General features: G+C 43.1%; 1 protein-coding gene across 3 annotated transcripts in view; it reads right to left on the bottom strand.

The window, feature by feature from the left end:
• Positions 1-7,665, bottom strand: part of Ift88 (intraflagellar transport 88) — an 88,438-nt gene that overhangs the window by 47,096 nt on the left and 33,677 nt on the right. The window lies entirely within an intron of this gene.

Genomic DNA, 7,665 nt, shown 5'->3' with positions numbered 1-7,665 from the left:
AAAAAAAAAAAAAAAAAAAAAAAAAAAAAAGAGAGAGAGAGAGAGAGAGAGACAGTGTTGTCATGGTTTCTAAAGTAGTATTACCAGCGAAGCAGTCTGTGTACAATTTGTATTGTACATCTAAGTGAGCATACTGTTGAAAGCTTTGCCCTCTGAGACTAGAAACAAAACAAAAATATCTACATCATCACTTTTGAGCATTGAAATAGAGGTGCTAGTGTGGTGGTTTGAATATGTTTGGCCCATGGGAATGGTACTGTGGTCTTGCTGGAGGAAGTATGTCACTCTGGGGTGGCTTCGAAGTTCCACCAAGTGTGGAAGAGTCAGCTTCTCCTGGCTGCAGTTAGATCAAGATACAAAACTTCAGCTCCTTCTCTAGCACCAAGTCTGCCTGGATGCTGCCATGCTCCTGCCATGATGATAATGGACTAAACCTCTCAATCTGTAAGCCAGCTCCAATTAAATGTTGTCCTTTATAAGAGTTGCCTTGCTCATGGTGACTCTTCACAGCAATGGAACCCTAACTAAGACATCTAGTAAGGCAAAGAAGCTCAGATGGGCATGGAGGGAGAGGCAGGAGGATTGCAAGTTTGATGCCAGCCTAGGATATCACAGCAAAATCAACAAGCAAGCAAGGGAGATGGTTCAGTGAGTAAAGTGTTTGCACAAAAACATAGAACCCAGGTAAGAGCCAAATTGACAGTGTGAGCATCTGTAGTCACAGCACTCCTCTAAGAAGACCAGAGAGGAAGACACAAGAGAATCTGTGGAAGTTAGAGACCCAGCCTACATGACACCAACAGTAGAGAGGACAAAAGACAGACCCTGCCACAAACAAGGTTCAGATGGTGAGGTCCAGCATCCAAGGTTGTTCCTGACTCCTGCAGGCTCTCTCAGACTCTCTCAGCCTCCCCCACCCCCTCACACACACACTTTTTAAAAACTAATGAAAAAAGAAGCTAATTTGTTAAGTGTAGTGATTCCCTGCAGGCTTTGAGGCAGGCAGGGAAAAACAACCCACAAAGAGACAAGAATGAAAAGCAGCTCAGCCCAATTTTATTGGAATAGGCACCGGACCAGGACTTGCAGAGTCTGGCCCAAATCATTTTACTTTAGCCATATTTAAATATAACCCAATTTTGGGAAAAAGAAGTTTTCTGATGACAATGAACTCAGCCTTGTGACTATAACACAGCATTTACACTTCACATTACTGTTTATATTAAACATTACACGCTCACACTGAAGCTCTTTGCAAGGGAGACACATGGCTTCATCTGTAAGCTGCATTCTTGTTGACTTAGAAACAGTGCTCAGGATAAGCGTCTAGGAAGAAGGAGTGAGGTGAACACAATGCCTCTGAGAGTCAGGATTGGCCTGGCCCTAAGATAACACGGACGTCACTTAGGCTGTTATGAAGCACAAGAGACATCACTCATAAGGACAAGTTTTATGGCCTAAAAGCAATGATCAAGATTTGGAAGAAGGGATGTGTGATAAGTAAAAACATTCTGGGAGATACGGTAGAGCCTTTCTCATCAGACAGCAAAGGATACAGGATAGTCAAAGCTAGACACAGAGAAAAACCCTGACTAGAAAAAACAGCAACAAATGTTTACAACCAAAACAACAACAAATAAGACAAATGTAACAAAAGATATATAGGTATCTAAAAGACTTGATGTGCTAGGGAGGGGGTGATACCCAGAGGGGCCTCCCCCTTCTTAGAGGAGAAGGGGAGGGGGAAATGGAGGATTGAGAAGAGACTGGGGTGGGGTGGGGCAGATATTGAGATGTAAAGTGAACAAATAAAAAATTAATGAAAAAAAGTCTAAAATGTGATATTAAAAGAAACTTAGAAGACCTAAATAAGGCCGGGTGATGGTGGCGCACACCTTTAATCCTAGCACTTGGGAGGCAGAGGCCGGCGGATTTCTGAGTTCGAGGCCAGCCTGGTCTACAGAGTGAGTTCCAGGACAGCCAGGGCTACACAGAGAAACCCTGTCTCGAAAAACCAAAAAAAAAAAAAAAGAGAGAGAGAGAGATACTTTTCCACATCAATTAGAAAAGAAAACTGAAGACTCTGACAATGAATCCTGGCAAGGATGCAGGAGCTCTCACCCAGTGCTGGGAGGGATGCACAACGGTACTGTTGGGACTGAGGTACATACTCACACATCAAACCAGACCTGGACTCCAGGCTCTCCTGGAATCCCTCAGTTCCCTACCCTGCCCCCAACTGTGAACTGTCTTCCTTCCTTCCTTCCTTCCTAAAAAGGATTTATTTATTTATTTATTTATTTATTTATTTATTTAATGCATACGAACGAGTACACCACCATTGCTCTCTTCAGACACACACCAGTAGAAGGCATCAGATCCCATTACAGACGGTTGTGAGCCACCATGTGGTTGCTGGGAATTGAACTCAGGATCTCTGGAAGAGCAGTCTGTGCTCTTAACTGACTGAGCCATTTTTTCCAGCTCAACCAAGAGCTTTTAAGCCCAGGGGCTTGGTTGCCTTTTCTCCAGAGGCTCTTCCTTATATAATTCAGACATTTAGGTCTTCCTGCACTGTCTCCCTCTCTCTCTCCCCTTCCCCCCTTCTCTTCTTTTCTCTCCCCCCACCCTTGCTCTCTCCCCTCCCCTTCCCTCTCCCCCTCACACACAAACACACACACATAAGGTAACCCCCAGGACTGTAACCTAAACACAGACATTTTGATTGAATTGGTCTAGACTACAGACTGCCCCTTGAGGATGTGTTAAATCCCAATGATTTGAATATCCATTCAAAGGAGACAGACACCACTGCTAGCAGCAGCAGCAGCAGCAGCAGCAGCAGCAGCAGCAGCAGCAGAAGTGTTGTATATATCAGAATCACTTTGGGGGAGGAGTTATCAACATGCAAGTGCTCATTTCTCACCTGAAAGCCCTCGTTCAGCTTTATGGGAGGCGGGGCGACAGGCTCACTTCAGCTATGCTCCTGCCCCTCCTTGGAATGCTAGCCTAGTGCTTCCTATCAAAGTAAATACTGTCCGTACATCTAGCAAGTCACCGGAGCAAACCAGAAGTGGGTGTATATCTGTAATCCCAGTACTGGGAGGGTTCCATACTGCCTCAGAAACCAACAAAAGGCAAGGCTTAGTGGATCAAAGTGCTTGCTTCTCAAGTCTCACGACTTGAACTTGGATCCCCAGAACCCATGCAAAAAGCCAGACATAGTGGCATGTGTCTGTAGTCCTATCACTCCTACAAGCCGATGAGGGTCAGAGTCAGAATTCCTTAGAAGCTCATGGCCCACCTAGCCTGGGCTGGAGTGCAGAAGCAGCAAACAAGAGAGACTCTGCCTCAGTAACAAGGTACAAAGAATCCCAGAGGCTGGAGAGAGAGCTCAGTGGTTGGGGAAACTTTTTTCCAAATTTATTTAAGGATGCTTACAATAAACTGTGCAGCATCTGACTCCTGAAGTTTGATCCAGCCTGACTAAGTTGAACTGAACCAAAATTCTCTTCTTACTTCACAAGAATCACTTCCCTGCCAGCAGTAGAGCTCGTAGGGATTTCCCCTCCTGCATTGGCATAGTCCAGATTTCAATGGGCTGAAATGTTTCACAGCAAAACTAGTGACTTAAAAACAATCCATGGCTACCATTGAAAACCTTTTAAGTGGAAATGAGCTTGAAAGAACTGGCTTGAATGAATAGAAAGTAGTCTTTGAACCTCAAAACCTTCCCTTTAACTGAATAATTTTAAATACACAAACACAGAACTCCCCAAGAAGCTAAATTAAACAGAAGGCTTGATTGGCATCTTTCTTACAAACGTCACTTTAAAATGATATAAACAGAACAGATATCAAATAGCTTAAGTAAAATGTTTTATTTAATTTCAAGTCTTAAAAGTTCTCCAAACACTGAACAGCTGTCATGTCTTGAAAAGACTGTGGCTTAATCATCGGCAGCTGATGACGTGCAGGAAAAGAGCAAGGGTGGGAAGTATAACCATGACTCACACGGAATGTTTCTCTGCACACAAACTCCAGAGTCCCGCCTGTCTCCACTCTCCCCCATTCCTCAGCCCGTGTCAAGTCCCGCCTGCCCTCTGTCTCTTGTTCCATTTCTTTATTATATTAAGTGTATAAAGGCTGTCTTCAGACATCCCACCTCTCTCACGTGCCAAGGATGAGCCTTTCCCCCTCTAGGCACTTTCAGCATGCAGGCAGGGTCAAACAGGAAAAGGGTCCCATTGCATGTGTTCAAAGCTGGTCACTGTACTGAGACAGCAGTAGAACCCTCCTTGAGTATTCTTGTGCAAACCATCTTCTCAAACTAGCAGACAGCTTCACCTACATTCTTCTTTTAACTTCTTACCATTTATACATCTCACTCACCTCCTAGACCTAGGAGTTTTCTAGAAGGCTGTGGACTGAGACTTCTGATACATCCCATGGCCCTAATTCACACTCCAACTTGTGGCAGGAAGTGACCTGAAGTGCCCCAAGGATGCCAGGCTGCTGTGGACATCCAGCATCACATCCCTCCAGGGTCCTGAGCAACACCCAGGTCCTGCCACTCCTGTCAGCTGAAACCCACAACTATGTCCTCAGAGGATAAGCAACTCCATTTCTGGCTTCCCAACACCCACTGTCCTCCCTATGGTTCTCTTCATAACAGCATATTTACATGGTGACAGAGGCTGTACAAGAGCCTCCTGGAACTTCTGAACAGGTGTGCGGGGGTGTGGGGGATCCCCAAGATGGTGGGCAAACAGCAGGTTAAGAGACATACGCCCAAACCAGTCTTTAATATCAATCATAAACTCTAAAGTTGTCTCCAAAGAGTATTATCCACTATGCTCTCTAAAGCAAGTATGTATCTGTGTATCTCATATATGTATATTATACTATGGATATAAAATATTCACCTATACACATATATTTATATATATGTTCATGTCAATTACTGCCAGATCCTGCAAGGCTTGAGTGCTGGAACCCTGACAGGGGTGGTGAGGATATGAATAAAGGACAGACACACATTTATGAGGTACAGTACAGCGTGTCTCCGTAGGGAGTCTCTGTGGGTGACCAGTCTCCGGCAGTAAGCATCAGAGAAGAAAACTGCAGTTGCTTGTCTTCACACACACTGATCAATCACTGATTCTCAAGGAACACTTTGCCACGCCCTTCAGCCTGATTCATATGGGTTGTTATCAATGAGACAGTATGTTAATTGTCCCATAGGTCCAAGGCCTTGGAGCCCAAAGTATGTGCCCACATGAGCAATACACATTCACTTAGGACTTCAGTTCTTCCTCTGATCCCTATACATTATTATTTTTAAAGATTATATAAGGTATCTTTCAAGCTACTAAAATCAAATTTGTACTTGACTTTCTTGTTATCTGAAATCTAGCTACCCTACCCCAAAAAAGAGGGGGGAAAAAGGCTTTTTGAGATAGGCTCTCATGTAGCCCAGGCTGGCCACAAACTTGTTAAGTCAGTCATACAGCTAAGCATGCCCTTGCTCCTGATCTTCAGCTTCCAAATTCTGGGATTTCAGGCATGTACCACCATGCCTGAGATAGCTTCTTCTTCTTTTTTTAAATTGGCAGGTCCCATATAAAGGAATGGGTTCCTATCTAGATAACAAAAGGAAAATGAGACATATTTTAAGTTACAAATAAAATCTTAGAAGTTCTTTTTATGATAAAAAAAACATAAGGGACTGAAGAGATGGCTCTGGGTAAGAGTACTGGCTGTTCTTGCAGAGGATCTGGGTTTGATTTCCAACATTTACATGGTGGCTTCCTTCTGTAACTCCAGCTTCAGGGGATCCGATGCCCTCTTCTGACTCTCCTAGGGCACCTGGCACACACAGTGTACATACATACATGCTGGCAAAACACCCATAAAATAGAATAATAATAAAAAATTAAGAAAGAAATATAATAGGACACTATGCTCCTTGGTTACAGATAATTTTATATTTTAAAATGTTAGGTCAAGATAAAACTATATGAGGGCACATCTGGACTTCAAGTGACAGAACCTATTGACTAAGTGTTCTACCCACACTCCTCTTTCATTAGGTTGGTCTAGACCACAAATGGACTGACATGTATCCTTTTAGATAGATTCCAATATTGATATGCTCATTTTCCTATGTGTAGCTGTTGATCAACATTTCTTAAACAAACCCATCTTTCTGTTAAATGGGTGGCTATCATTTCACAACCGAAATATATTCAAGCAAAAGTATTCACCTTAGCTTGAAGCAAGGGTCCTCAGGTTGAATGTCTGACTTGAATGATCTGAAAAGTTACGAGTAAGATGGCACATGGGAGTTGGGTACATTGTCCCCTAGGCCTGTGATCCTAGCACTTGGGAGGCTGAGGTAGAAGGAGCAAGTGAGTTCCAGACTGGACCACTGTCATGGCTAATCTTAGTTGCCACTTTGACTCAGCTGGAATCAACTAAAGCCCAAGCTGCTAGGCACTACTGGGAGAGATTTTTCCAACTGGATTATATGAGAACACCTTTTAGTGGCAGCCATCATTAAACAAGACGGGTGAAGGGACCTTTTGGTTTTTGCCTGATTGTTCTCTCTCTGGCACGTTCATTTGTCTTGCTTCTTCAGTATTAAAATTAATTTTGAGATGCCAATGTATACTGAAGATCATCAGCTCCACTGCAATCCTCAGGATTCTAGTGCCAGACTGGGACCATGAGACATCCAGCCCTGTGGACTGAACAATGACTGGGTTTTAGATTCTCAGCCTTTTAGTCACAAGACAGCCATTGTTGGCCACCAAGACCACAGCCTGGGTCCCTCTAATCAATCATATATATTAGTAATATATATGATGTAGTATATATATTAAAGACTTATTTAAATATGTATTTTTTTGTATATGGGTGTTTTTCCTGCACGTATGTTTGCATACCAGAGGAGAGCACAGGATCCCAAGGAACTAGTGATAGACTGCAGTTTCAGACAGTTGTGAGCCACCATGTGGTGCTGGGACTTGAACTCTGGACCTCTGGAAAAGCAGTCAGTGCTCTTAACCACTGAGCCATCTCTCCGCTCTCTATATTCTTTTTTCATTCTATCACTTCTGTTCATTTAGAGAACCCTGACTAATATAACCATAGAATAAAGAATCTATCTTAAAAGGAAGAGGGAAGGGGGCAGACAAGCTAGCTGGCTGGCTTAGTGGTGCACACCTGTGATCAGAATCTGAGGAGATGAAGGAAGGAAGATCATTCAAGGTCATTCCCAGCTACTCAGAGAATTCAAAGGCAGCCGAGGTACAAGAGACCTTGTCTAAAACACACAAAGAAGGAAGAGAATCTCCTAGCCTGGCATGGCCTAAGTCTAATATAACAAAAGCAGTTACAAAGTAAAATTTGAAACTTATTTAGAGGAAAATTGCAGTCGCAATAGTTGTGAGCTAGATAAATCTGCAGTACATCACTTTGTGAATTAGCAGTGAGAACGCTAAGATAACTACTATAATCTTAAAAATATAAAATAAAATACTAAAAGCTGCCCCATCCTCAAGAGTCCCAAAAGAAACAACCAGAGAAAACCTGTGCTCTTGAAAAAATAAAATAAACACACACACACACACACACACACACACACACACACACACACACACA

The sequence above is a fragment of the Grammomys surdaster genome, unplaced genomic scaffold (genome assembly GCF_004785775.1).
Source record: "Grammomys surdaster isolate TR1022 unplaced genomic scaffold, NIH_TR_1.0 125617, whole genome shotgun sequence".
NCBI lineage: Eukaryota > Metazoa > Chordata > Mammalia > Rodentia > Muridae > Grammomys > Grammomys surdaster.
Note: the sequence above shows the minus strand (reverse complement) of the source record. Positions and strands in the feature narration are given on the sequence as shown.